General features: G+C 46.0%; 1 protein-coding gene and 5 non-coding genes across 9 annotated transcripts in view; all 6 read left to right on the top strand.

Annotated features, from left to right (window-relative positions):
- Positions 1-13,530, top strand: part of LOC119445555 (uncharacterized) — a 535,946-nt gene that overhangs the window by 434,903 nt on the left and 87,513 nt on the right. The gene's annotated exons all lie outside the window — the stretch shown is intronic.
- On the top strand, positions 3,508-3,579 carry Trnaa-ugc (transfer RNA alanine (anticodon UGC)). Its single transcript has one exon. It is a non-coding gene; the product is annotated as a tRNA-Ala (tRNA).
- On the top strand, positions 9,107-9,178 carry Trnaa-ugc (transfer RNA alanine (anticodon UGC)). The gene has a single exon. It is a non-coding gene; the product is annotated as a tRNA-Ala (tRNA).
- Trnaa-ugc (transfer RNA alanine (anticodon UGC)) lies at positions 9,972-10,043 on the top strand. Its single transcript has one exon. It is a non-coding gene; the product is annotated as a tRNA-Ala (tRNA).
- Trnaa-ugc (transfer RNA alanine (anticodon UGC)) lies at positions 10,839-10,910 on the top strand. The gene has a single exon. It is a non-coding gene; the product is annotated as a tRNA-Ala (tRNA).
- On the top strand, positions 11,705-11,776 carry Trnaa-ugc (transfer RNA alanine (anticodon UGC)). Its single transcript has one exon. It is a non-coding gene; the product is annotated as a tRNA-Ala (tRNA).

The following is a 13,530-nucleotide window of genomic DNA, read 5'->3' as shown; positions in this document are numbered from 1 at the left end:
ACGGTTTCCTTTTTTTTAAGAGATGGCTGTTAATCTAAGTATTCCACTTCGTGTAGCGACCTTGAACGTCAGAGGGTTGGGTGCAAGAAGGCGACAGACAGTACCAGCTTAATCGCCTCCTGCTAGATAACGATATTGACATAGTCGCTCTACAGGAGTCGAAAATAGAGAGTCAGGAGCAAACCGACCGCATGGTGTCCTCCTTTCAAGCAAACTTTTATGTGTGTGTCTGTCACGCTGTTGGGGCGTCGGGTGGATGCCTAATATTCATCCGTAACGCATTAGGAATCAGCGTAGAGTCGGTCTTTGCCTGCCCAAGTGGTCGACTTTTGGTTACTGAATTCATGTTTTCAAATTTATGTTGGCGCATTGTTTGTGTATATGCTCCCAATGTAGAAAGCGATCGAGCGTCAACTTTTCTTTGAGTCACTTGAGCCATGGTTGAAAGTTGACAAGATTTTGCTTGTATTGGGGGACTTCAACTGTGTATGCGCCGCAGTTGACAGAGTCAAGTGCAGGCCACTTAGAGACACGACCTCGGAAGTGTTGAACACACTTGTTCACGATTATGGTCTCGAGGATGTTGGCAGTGTGTTCTGTAATGGGACCCACCCATAATTCACGCACTTTCAGCGGGATAGTCACGCTAGACTTTACCGGATGTATGTGTCTGTTGAACTTGTGCCCCTATGCTCTAGTTATGATGTTAAACCTGTGCCTTTCAGCGACTACTGTCTTTTAGGAATAAAGGGCAGGAAATCGCGTTTTCACTGGCTCTTAAGGAAACTGAATGCAAAAGTTCTGAAAGATGAAGGGTTTATTTTGCGAGTTCAGACCGAGCTAGACAAAATGCTAGATGCGCAGCCTGCTAGCTTCGCAGTTGAATGGGAAGGATTCAAAGAGTGGGTTAAAATGAAAGCTATAGAAAAGTGCAGTGGTAGCTCGTTATAAAGAGAAAGAAAAGGAACTGAATGGGCAACTTGAATGGCTGCTGAGCATGGAAAGTAGCGCGCCCGGAAATTTCACTAAAGAAACACGAGAAGTTAAATGTGAGCTCGAAAGAATCGACGCAGACAGGTACAGAGCCGCCGTTGTACGCACAAGGTCCGAAAAATTGTGGGCTGGTGAAACGCCAACAAAGCGAGCGCTATCAGACGAAAAAATATACGCTTGCAAGAAAGAGATTAGGAGCATCCTGTATGACGGCCGGATTACAGAAGATACTAAATGCATTCAGAGGGCTATAGCCGAACAATTCGCTGAACTGCTTAGCAATAAACTCAAGACCACAGACGGCTTTCATGAAGACTTTTTAAGACATATGCCAACTCTAGATGACGAAATTAAAGAGCTTCTTGAACTGCCTATAACATTGCGGGAGATAGAGAAAGCGATAAACGACCTACCATCTGGGAAAGCCCCTGGGCCAGACGGGCTAAGTGCTGCTTTCTTTAAAACCTTTAAGCATTCTGTTGCACAGTACATGCTCCATGTGTTGACTGAGGCTTACGAACGCAAGCAGGTTCCACTGTCTTTTTCTACTTCCCAGATTGTTCTGATCCCGAAGACTGACTATCCCGGAAAACGCCTGTTGGTGGGGTCATATCGACCGATTAGCCTCACTAACGTCGACTACAAAGTCTTTATGAACGTTTTAGCAACACGACTGCAGTCAGTGATCGCGAAATTGGTCGGGTCTCACCAGACGTGCGGCATAAAAGGACGTACAATCGCCACAAATATACATGTTGCACGCAGCGTATTAGCGTGTCTTGATGCACTTGGCAGTCAGGTAGCAATGATGCAGCTCGACTTGGCAAAAGCCTTTGACCGTGTCTCTCACGAAATACTGTTTTCCATTCTGGAACACTGCAACCTTGGTTGCGTTATAGTAGAAGGCGTAAAAATGGCCTACAAGAACTGTACGACCCGTATTATAGTTAACGGCGAACTCACTGACAGACTCGCTGTACGTTCTTCACTAAGGCAGGGATGCCCGCTTTCCCCCTTGCTTTTCGCAGTTTATCTAGAGCCGCTCTGCCTGGCAATTATCTACTCTGATAATATTTCGGGTTACAGGCTGCAGTCGTCGCATGTGAAAGTACTTGCGTATGCAGATGATATAGCGGTGTTTTGTGCAGACAGAGAGAGCATCTGTGAAGTCACGAGTGTGGTGGAAAATTTTGTGCTCAGACTGGAAGCAAAATTAATTGGGAAAAAAGCTCCGGTTTTTGGCATCGTGAATGGGACGTAGCACCGGATTGTTTTTCTCGGCTACTATTGTCTACCTTGCCAACGCGATATCTAGGAGTGCCCCTGGAAGGTTATCGGGATCCCAGCTCGTACTGGAAAGAAGAAACTTTGAAAGTGAAAGACAAAGCGGACGCCCGGCAAGGGAGGCAGCTGTCAATGTTTTCCCGTGCCTCTATCTGCAATATTTTTTTTATTTCGACGCTGTGGTATGTCATGAATGTACTGTGTGCGTCGCGGACAGCTGTTCAAAAAATGCATCGTGTTTTTGCTGTTTTTATTTGCGCGTCCGCTTGAGAAAGAGCCAGCCGAACTAACCTTTTTGTTTCATGTAAAAGCGGAGGTCTTGGCCTAGTGCATTTATTTTTGCGGCAAGTAGTCTCGCGATTTATGTTCCTACGTGATCAAAGTGATCCCTTTCTAAGAACTGTTATGCAAGTGCGCTTACAGAGGCTGCTCCGTGGAAGAATAGTCTCATGTGAGAACATCTATGGAGTGGTGACAGGCTACTTGCGCGAGGATGTCCTTTCGTGCAAGATGTTGGTAATACGATTTACCCCGGACTACCTATGCAATGTTAACAAGAAAAATCTGTACAAAGCACTTGTTGACGTTATGTTGCCGATACCATTTTACCGCTCGCCACACTGTGGAGGCCCAGGTCAAAACATTCTTAAACGAGTTAGAAAGATGCCCGTCAGACCTGCAGTAAAAACATTCTTTTTTAAACTGCATTCCGGTACGCTGCCTGTCAAAACCTGGCTACATGAGAAAGGGATGTTCGTGCCATGGACAACAAACTGTTTGTTATGCAGGAAGCTCGAGACAGTTGAACATGTTTTCTTAGAATGCTGGGACCCCTTTCTTTATTGGGATGTGCTTCAGAGAACGATTAAAAAAGAGCTCCCCTTAAACCCTTACGGCATCCGGTTCTTACCAGTTGAAAACGATGATGTGCCCTACGACTTAATCATGCTCCTTGGCCTCCACAGTCTGTGGAAAACACGGATGCAGGTGCGACACGCCGATATAAATACTCGTTCTACACGTGAAAACTTTATCGAGAGTGTTGTTTATATACGTGAATGTTTCAGGGAGCAGCCTGATCCACCAGAGTGGATACCGCTGCTTGATGATTTGGTGCAACTGAAAAGATTTTAGCTCCGCACGGCGTCAGCCGAAGTGTAGCTGAGGTGTTTTTATCTTTTGTGCTTTGTATTGCCATGTCCGATAAGGCAATAAAGTAAAAAAAAAAGTGGGGGTATAGCTCAGAGGTAGAGCGCTCGCTTTGCATGCGAGAAGCCCCGGGTTCGATCCCCGGTACCTCCAGTCCGTGAAATTCATTTTAGTTTTTGACTTCAGAGGGGGGGGGGGGGGGGACTACGTCAAGGAAATAAATTACATCGGATTGCGCACTTTACGGCACGCATCTGGCGGAAAACTAATCGCTTTCCTTGCAGTCACGTCCTGCGCCTCCTCATCGTGAGAAGTGTACATTTTAGCGGCTCAAGCGATATTATACGTGATTTGAAACAAGTAGCTCACCTTTGCGTATAAAAACTTCATCACGATACTGTATGAAGTAAGTATTATTCACGCTTGGAAGCATTGCGGGGGTATTTTTTTTTTACTTCAGGGGTGATTACGTCAAGTAAATCAATTACATCGGACTTCGCACATTAGGACACGCATCTGGCGGTAAACTAATCGCTTTCCTTGCAGTCCCGTCCTGCGCATCCTCATCGTAATCAGTGTACATTTTAGCGGCTCAAGCGATATCATATGTGATTCGATACAAGTAGCTCCCCTTTGCGTATAAAAACTTCATCACGATACCGCATGAAGTAAGTATTATTCACGCTTGCATGCATTGTGGGGGTATAGCTCAGGGATTCCACTTCCGGCCGCGAAAGCCTACGGACGTGTTTTCATGTGCTCCAACGGGGCGGTCTTAGCGGCTCAGTCGAGCCGCGGTAACAGGAATGCTGCTATGGATTGCCAAGATTACCAAGTCATTTTGCCGCCTCTGCCTACAGGACCATGCGTAGCCAACACGCTATTTCTTCACGGAGACGTAAAGGCAAGACCCTACCGAGTTGAGGATTTCCGAGACACGCTGGTTCGCCTGGGAGTGCTCCCCGAGGTTGACGCCTTGGGGGCCTTCCAGATGAACCACGTGTGGGCAGTTACGTGTAGAAGCCCAGAGGCAATGAAGAAGATGCTGGACCACGGTGACATTATGGTGAAGGAGCGTCGCTGCCTGGTGGTCAACCCAGACAGCCAGGATGTGCGGCTCAAGATCTGCTGGCTTCTGCACAACGTGCAAGATGAGGACGTGCGTGCCGCGCTCGCCCCTTTTGGGAAGGTCACCGAGGTGTTCAAGGAACGGTGGCGCGTTCAAGGCATAACTGATAAAGGTTCGTCAACTCGCACGTTATCTCTGAAGCTCAAATCGGGTGTTACCATTGACGACCTCCCGCGCCAACTTCGGATCTCCGGCGTCATGACACTGCTGGTGGCGCCTGGGCGTGCCCCGCTGTGCCTGAGGTGCAACCGCACAGGCCATATCAGGCGAGAGTGTCGCGTGCCACGCTGTGCTATGTGTCGCCACTTCGGGCATGACGAAAGCTCGTGCGTGCGAACATACGCCAACGTGGCGGGACCAACTAAAAGTGATGAAGTCATCCAGGAGCACACAATGGACGCAGTCGATGCTGAAGAGGCCGCTGGAAGGGACGGCGTGGTGCAAAGCCCCGCTCCGAAGGACGGCACTCGTGAGCCTGAGAAGAATATGGACACCAAAGAAGTTGCAAAGAAGTCCTCTCCAACTGAAGCCGAAGAAAACCTTGCCGACAAGGATGACAAGAACAAGACAGTCAACGAGCCTGCCGAACCACTCGGACACACTCCAAGTCCTATGGACACGACGGAACCACTCAAAGGAGCAGGTCCGTTAAAACGCCCGCTTGACAATACCGTGAAAAATGACGAAAGATCAACTGAAGCAAGCCACGAAGAACCACTTGCGAAAACACCGACTGGGCGCCGGTTAAGCTTCAAGCCAGCCCCCAACATCCCAGCGGACAGAAAAGGGCCTGCGTCGGGACCGACGTGAATCCGCAGCCAGTGTTCGCAGTATGTGGGCGTACTGCGGTGGGGGAGGGGAGGGTGTGGTGACTCCAAAACTGTTTTCGACCGAGGCTGACATCGAGCTGCCGGATAAGACGACGGAGGATGTGAAGACTGACGTCGCATGCGAACGAAGTGAGTGTCAACTGTGGCATGTAGTCTGCTTAAGAGAGATTTCGGTCTGACGCGCCTTCTCACATTGCCATGGAAATACACCTAGACACAGCATTACGATTTGGTACAATTAATGTTCGAGGCCTTGCAGGAAGGCGCAAGCAATACCAGCTTTGTCGCCTGTTCATGGAAAAGAACCTTGACGTAATCGCTGTACAAGAAACAAAAGTCGATAGTGAAGAAAGAACGGATCGAATGCTGGATCCATTTAGGTCACGTTTCTATGTATGTGTGTCCCACGCAGTCGGTACTGCAGGAGGTTGTGCACTATTTCTGAGAAGCGCTTTAGGCTTCTCGGTAGAAAGCGTCTACAAAGACGAGGGTGGTCGACTAATTGTTTGCGATCTGTGTTTTGCTGATTTGAAATGGCGGATTATTTGCTTGTATGTACCCAATAAGGTGAACGAGCGCAAGGCTTTCTTTGAAGGTGTTGAAGGCCATTTGCAGTGTGATGAAATTGTTGTGATGATGGGTGATTTCAATTGCGTCTGTAACGTAAAAGACAGGGTTGGAAGCCCGCCTATTCATGATGCAAGTGCGCGGTACTTGAATGTGGCGATAGAAAACTACAATTTAGAGGACGTTGGGGGTGTGATGGCCATTGCAGATACGACACCGTTCACCCACTATCAGCGAAATAGTCACGCCAGGTTGGATCGCGCCTACATATCGGCAGATCTAATACCACTGTGTAATCTATATGAAGTGAGCCATGTTTCCTTTTCTGACCACAGCTTAGTTATTTTTGCTGTTGGCCCGAAAAAGTCGACTGGTTTCAACTGGGAATTGTGGAAATTTAATGTGAAGCTCCTTGAAGATGAATCATTTTTGATCGGCGTTAATGATAGACTTCAAGTATGGTTCAAAACACAACACAAAAGTCATGCAGAAGCGTGGGAGCATTTTAAACAAGAAGTCAAAATGTTCGCTATAGAAAGGTCCGGTGCCTTGCGACGAGAGGAAAAGAAAAAAGAAGTAGAAATGCAAACGAATCTAAATTTATATTTATGCCTAGAAAATAATAGCCCTGGAAGGTATACGAAAGAAAAAAAGGAAATTAAATCCCAGTTGGAATTAGTCGAAGCTGAGAGATACAAAGGTGCGGTCATACGAGCACGTGCGGAAAAGTTATGGTGCAGTGAACAGCCGACGAAGCGTTCACTCGGTGACGAACGAGCTTATGCCTCGCGGAATGAGATAACAGCCGTAACATATGGCAGTGTGGTTGTACGAGACAAAGAAACCATACGCCGGGCCTTTTATGAGCATTACTGCGAACTGCTAGGGCATGAGCCTATCCGGGAAGAAGGATTTGATAATGAATTCTTGCCACTATTGCCAAGCCTTGAGGGTGAAGTAACGAAAAGGCTTGAGGAATCAATCACTGTAGAAGAAATAAAATGGGCGATTGACTCGCTCAGCTCCGGAAAAACGCCAGGGCCAGACGGTCTCAGCTCCGCTTTCTACCAAGCCTTTAAGCAGGACATAGCCATTCCCTTACACAAAGAATTAAGGAAGCTTATGAGAACTGTGTGCTCCCTCCTTCTTTTCGTCAGAGTCACACGGTGTTGACACCAAAGTCTGAAGACCCTCACGCATTGTTGTCGGTACGGGCGTACCGCCCGATAAGTCTCACAAACACAGATTATAAAATATACACCAAGGTTCTTGCACAGAGACTCCAAAATGTGATACAACAATTAGTAGGGCCCCACCAGACTTGTGGCATAAGAGGACGATCTATTGTCACCAACATACATGTAGCGAGAACAATATTGGAAAGCTGTGACTCTTTCTCAGATAGGGTGGCACTGTTGCAACTTCACCTGGAGAAAGCGCTCGATAGAGTGTCGCACGAAACACTCTTTCTTGTTTTGGAACATGCCAACATAGGTTCTGTTCTTCTGCAAGGTGTTAAAATGTGTTACGATGGGGTATCTACAAAACTAATAGTTAACAAACAGCCAACGGCTATGATAGAAGTTAAGTCCGCTCTGCGCCAAGGATGTGCCTTATCGCCTTTACTTTTTGCCTTATACATTGAACCATTTTGCTTAAATGTTATTAGTAGTACTATCATAAGGGGATTTTCGATGGCCTCCAGAGAAGTAAAGATTTTAGCCTACGCGGACGATATCGCCCTATTCTGTCGAGACAAGGAAAGCGTCTCTAATGCAGTAGAGGTAGCAAACAGATTCTGCAAGGTCACCGGAAGTGCGATAAACTGGAGCAAATCATTGGGAATCTGGCATGGTAATTGGAACGATAAAGCAGATTTTTTTGAAAATATGCAGTGGACCGTGACACCTGCGCGGTACCTTGGAGTACCGCTACAACACTACCGTGATACAAATGATTATTGGCAAGAAGAAGTAGAGCAAGTTAAATTTAAAGCAACAAAGTTTGGAGGTAGGAATTTGTCGATTTTCGCGCGATCAACAGTATGCAATCTTTTTCTTTTTGCGAAAATATGGTATGTACTGCAAGCACTGTGCGTGTCAAGAATGACCATCCAAAAGATACACAGAGCATGTGCTGTTTTTATATGGGGATCCACATGGGAGAGAACCAGTCGCACGAATTTATTTCGATCGGTGAAGTCTGGGGGCCTTGGGTTGGTGCATTTGTTTTTGAGGCAAGTTGTCTCGAGATTTATTTTCATGCGAGATCAGAAGGATCCCTTTTTGCGAACAGTGTGCCAAGTACGTTTACGAGATATGTTACCTCAGTTTATCGTATCCTCAAGATCGGCAAATGGTGCAAGTCTCCGCGGCTTTTTACGGGAGGTAGCTTGGTCCGTGGAATTCTTGTGTGCTCGCTTTTCATTTGATTATCTTGCTATTGTTGGAAGGAAAAAATTGTACAAGGACCTAGTAGATATTTGTATGCCGGTTCCTTTGTACCGTTCTATGTATTCAGCGACCACAGGAGTGGACGTATTGAAGCGAGTGAAACGGATGCCAGTGCGGTCTGGGGTCAAAACTTTCTTCTTCCAACTGCATACTGGAACTCTTCCCGTCAAACCTTGGCTACAACAAAAAGGCCTTTTTGTGGCGTGGTCCATAAACTGCATCTTGTGTAGGAAACCCGAGACAATAGAACACATTTTCTTGGATTGCTCGGACGCACTTTTCCTGTGGGACATTCTGCAACGTACACTGAAAAAGGATTTACCTGTCACACCGTACGGCATCCGTTTCCTTCCAATTGAGAGTGAAGATGGTGTTCCTTATGACATGTTTATGGCTCTGACTCTACACAGCCTGTGGAAAACGCGCATGGATGTCAGGCATGAACGTCTGGTTATTCGCTCAGCTAGGGAGCATTTTATTGAAAGTATTTTGTTCTTGCGCGAGGCTTGCAATGCACGACTAGCTAAGCCTGAATGGGCAACTTTGTTAGATGTACTCGTCTGTCTAAAGCGTTTTTAACATAGTACGCCAGCCAATTTACGGCAGGCGTTTATACCACCAGAGCATTGTAAATATCATATTTGTTTCATGTGTATGTGTGTTTGTATTTTTGTCAAAGAACAGCGATAGAGGAAAAAAAAAGGGGTATAGCTCAGAGGTAGAGCGCTCGCTTTGCATGCGAGAAGCCCCGGGTTCGATCCCCGGTACCTCCAGTCCGTGAAATTACTTTTTGTTTTTGACTTCAGAGGGGACTACGTCAAGTAAATCAATTACATCGGATTCGCACATTAGGGCACGCATCTGGCGGTAAACTAATCGCTTTCCTTGCAGTCCCGTCTTGCGCTTCCTCATCGTAATCAGTGTACATTTTAGCGGCTCAATCGATATTATACGTGATTCGATACAACTAGCTCACCTTTGCGTATATAAACTTCATCACGATACCGCATGAAGTATTATTCACGCTTGCAAGCATGGCGGGGGTATTTTTCTTTTTGACTTCAGAGGTTATTACGTCAAGTAAATGAATTACATCGGAATTCGCACATTAGGGCACGCATCTGGCGGTAAACTAATCGCTTAACTTGCAGTCCCGTCCTGCGCTTCCTCATCGTTATCAGTGTACATTTTAGCGGCTCAAGCGATAAAATATGTGATTCGATACAAGTAGCTCACATTTGCGTATAAAAACTTCATCACGGTACCGCATGAAGTAAGCATTATTCACGCTTGCAAGCATTGCGGGGGTAATTTTCTTTTTGACTTCAGAGGTGATTACGTCAAGTAAATGAATTACATCGGACTTCGCACATTAGGGCACGCATCTGGCGGTAAACTAATCGATTTCCTTGCAGTCCCGTCCTGCGCTTCCTCATCGTAATTAGTGTACATTTAGCGGCTCAAGCGATATTATACGTGATTCGATACAACTAGCTCACCTTTGCGTATAAAAACTTCATCACGATACCGCATGAAGTAAGTATTATTCACGCTTGCAAGCATTGTGGGGGTATAGCTCAGAGGTAGAGCGCTCGCTTTGCATGCGAGAAGCCCCGGGTTCGATCCCCGGTACCTCCAGTCCGTGAAATTACTTTTTGTTTTTGACTTCAGAGGGGACTACGTCAAGTAAATCAATTACATCGGACTTCGCACATTAGGGCACGCATCTGGCGGTAAACTAATCGCTTTCCTTGCAGTCCCGTCTTGCGCTTCCTCATCGTGAGAAGTGCACATTTTAGCGGCTCAAGCGATATCATATGTGATTCGATACAAGTAGCTCACCTTTGCGTATATAAACTTCATCACGATACCGCATGAAGTATTATTCACGCTTGCAAGCATGGCGGGGGTATTTTTCTTTTTGACTTCAGAGGTTATTACGTCAAGTAAATGAATTACATCGGACTTCGCACATTAGGGCACGCATCTGGCGGTAAACTAATCGCTTTCCTTGCAGTCCCGTCCTGCGCTTCCTCATCGTAATCAGTGTACATTTTAGCGGCTCAAGCGATATCATATGTGATTCGATACAAGATGCTCACCTTTGCGTATAAAAACTTCATCACGATACCGCATGAAGTAAGTATTATTCACACTTGCAAGCATTGCGGGGGTATTTTTCTTTTTGACTTCAGAGGTGATTACGTCAAGCAAATGAATTACATCGGACTTCGCACATTAGGGCACGCATCTGGCGGTAAACTAATCGCTTTCCTTGCAGTCCCGTCCTGCGCTTCCTCATCGTAATCAGTGTACATTTTTGCGGCTCAAGCGATATTATACGTGATTCGATACAACTAGCTCACCTTTGCGTATAAAAACTTCATCACGATACCGCATGAAGTAAGTATTTTTCACGCTTGCAAGCATTGTGGGGGTATAGCTCAGAGGTAGAGCGCTCGCTTTGCATGCGAGAAGCCCCGGGTTCGATCCCCGGTACCTCCAGTCCGTGAAATTACTTTTTGTTTTTGACTTCAGAGGGGACTACGTCAAGTAAATCAATTACATCGGATTCGCACATTAGGGCACGCATCTGGCGGTAAACTAATCGCTTTCCTTGCAGTCCCGTCTTGCGCTTCCTCATCGTAATCAGTGTACATTTTAGCGGCTCAATCGATATTATACGTGATTCGATACAACTAGCTCACCTTTGCGTATATAAACTTCATCACGATACCGCATGAAGTATTATTCACGCTTGCAAGCATGGCGGGGGTATTTTTCTTCTTGACTTCAGAGGTTATTACGTCAAGTAAATGAATTACATCGGAATTCGCACATTAGGGCACGCATCTGGCGGTAAACTAATCGCTTTACTTGCAGTCCCGTCCTGCGCTTCCTCATCGTTATCAGTGTACATTTTAGCGGCTCAAGCGATAAAATATGTGATTCGATACAAGTAGCTCACATTTGCGTATAAAAACTTCATCACGGTACCGCATGAAGTAAGCATTATTCACGCTTGCAAGCATTGCGGGGGTAATTTTCTTTTTGACTTCAGAGGTGATTACGTGAAGTAAATGAATTACATCGGACTTCGCACATTAGGGCACGCATCTGGCGGTAAACTAATCGCTTTCCTTGCAGTCCCGTCCTGCGCTTCCTCATCGTAATTAGTGTACATTTTAGCGGCTCAAGCGATATTATACGTGATTCGATACAACTAGCTCACCTTTGCGTATAAAAACTTCATCACGATACCGCATGAAGTAAGTATTATTCACGCTTGCAAGCATTGTGGGGGTATAGCTCAGAGGTAGAGCGCTCGCTTTGCATGCGAGAAGCCCCGGGTTCGATCCCCGGTACCTCCAGTCCGTGAAATTACTTTTTGTTTTTGACTTCAGAGGGGACTACGTCAAGTAAATCAATTACATCGGACTTCGCACATTAGGGCACGCATCTGGCGGTAAACTAATCGCTTTCCTTGCAGTCCCGTCTTGCGCTTCCTCATCGTGAGAAGTGCACATTTTAGCGGCTCAAGCGATATCATATGTGATTCGATACAAGTAGCTCACCTTTGCGTATATAAACTTCATCACGATACCGCATGAAGTATTATTCACGCTTGCAAGCATGGCGGGGGTATTTTTCTTTTTGACTTCAGAGGTTATTACGTCAAGTAAATGAATTACATCGGACTTCGCACATTAGGGCACGCATCTGGCGGTAAACTAATCGCTTTCCTTGCAGTCCCGTCCTGCGCTTCCTCATCGTAATCAGTGTACATTTTAGCGGCTCAAGCGATATCATATGTGATTCGATACAAGATGCTCACCTTTGCGTATAAAAACTTCATCACGATACCGCATGAAGTAAGTATTATTCACGCTTGCAAGCATTGCGGGGGTATTTTTCTTTTTTGACTTCAGAGGTGATTACGTCAAGGAAATAAATTACATCGGATTGCGCACTTTACAGCACGCATCTGGCGGTAAACTAATCGCTTTCCTTGCAGTCCCGTCTTGCGCTTCCTCATCGTGAGAAGTGTACATTTTAGCGGCTCAAGCGATATTATACGTGATTCGATACAACTAGCTCACCTTTGCGTATAAAAACTTCATCACGATACCGCATGAAGTAAGTATTATTCACGCTTGCAAGCATTGCGGGGGTATTTTTCTTTTTGACTTCAGAGGGGACTACGTCAAGTAAATCAATTACATCGAATTCGCACATTAGGGCACGCATCTGGCGGTAAACTAATCGCTTTCCTTGCAGTCCCGTCTTGCGCTTCCTCATCGTTATCAGTGTACATTTTAGCGGCTCAAGCGATAAAATATGTGATTCGATACAAGTAGCTCACATTTGCGTATAAAAACTTCATCACGGTACCGCATGAAGTAAGCATTATTCACGCTTGCAAGCATTGCGGGGGTATTTTTCTTTTTGACTTCAGAGGTGATTACGTCAAGCAAATGAATTACATCGGACTTCGAATATTAGGGCACGCATCTGGCGGTAAACTAATCGCTTTCCTTGCAGTCCCGTCCTGCGCTTCCTCATCGTTATCAGTGTACATTTTAGCGGCTCAAGCGATAAAATATGTGATTCGATACAAGTAGCTCACATTTGCGTAATAAACTTCAGCACGATACCGCATGAGGAGTAGTATTCACGCTTGCAAGCATGGCGGGGGTATTTTCTTTTTGACTTCAGAGGGTTATTACGTCAGTAAATGAAGTACATCGGACTTCGCACATTAGGGCACGCATCTGGCGTAACTAATCGCTTCCTTGCAGTCCCGTCCTGCGCTTCCTCATCGTAATCAGTGACATTTAGCGGCTCAGCGATATCATAGGTGATTCGATACCAGAGGCTCACCTTTGCGTATAAAAACTTCATCACGAGTACAGCATGAAGTAAGTATTATTCACGCTTGCAAGCAGTGCGGGGGTATTTTTCTTTTTGACTTCAGAGGTGATTACGTCAAGACAATGAATTACATCGGACTTGCGCACATTAAGGCACGCATCTTGGCGGTAAACTAATCGCTTTCCTTGCAGTCCCGTCCTGCGCTTCCTCATCGTAATCAGTGTACATTTTAGCGGCACAAGCGATATTATAC

Source organism: Dermacentor silvarum, chromosome 3, assembly GCF_013339745.2.
Source record: "Dermacentor silvarum isolate Dsil-2018 chromosome 3, BIME_Dsil_1.4, whole genome shotgun sequence".
Taxonomy (NCBI): domain Eukaryota; kingdom Metazoa; phylum Arthropoda; class Arachnida; order Ixodida; family Ixodidae; genus Dermacentor; species Dermacentor silvarum.
The sequence above is the reverse complement of the archived record's forward strand: the minus strand, read 5'-3'. Positions and strand labels throughout refer to the sequence as shown.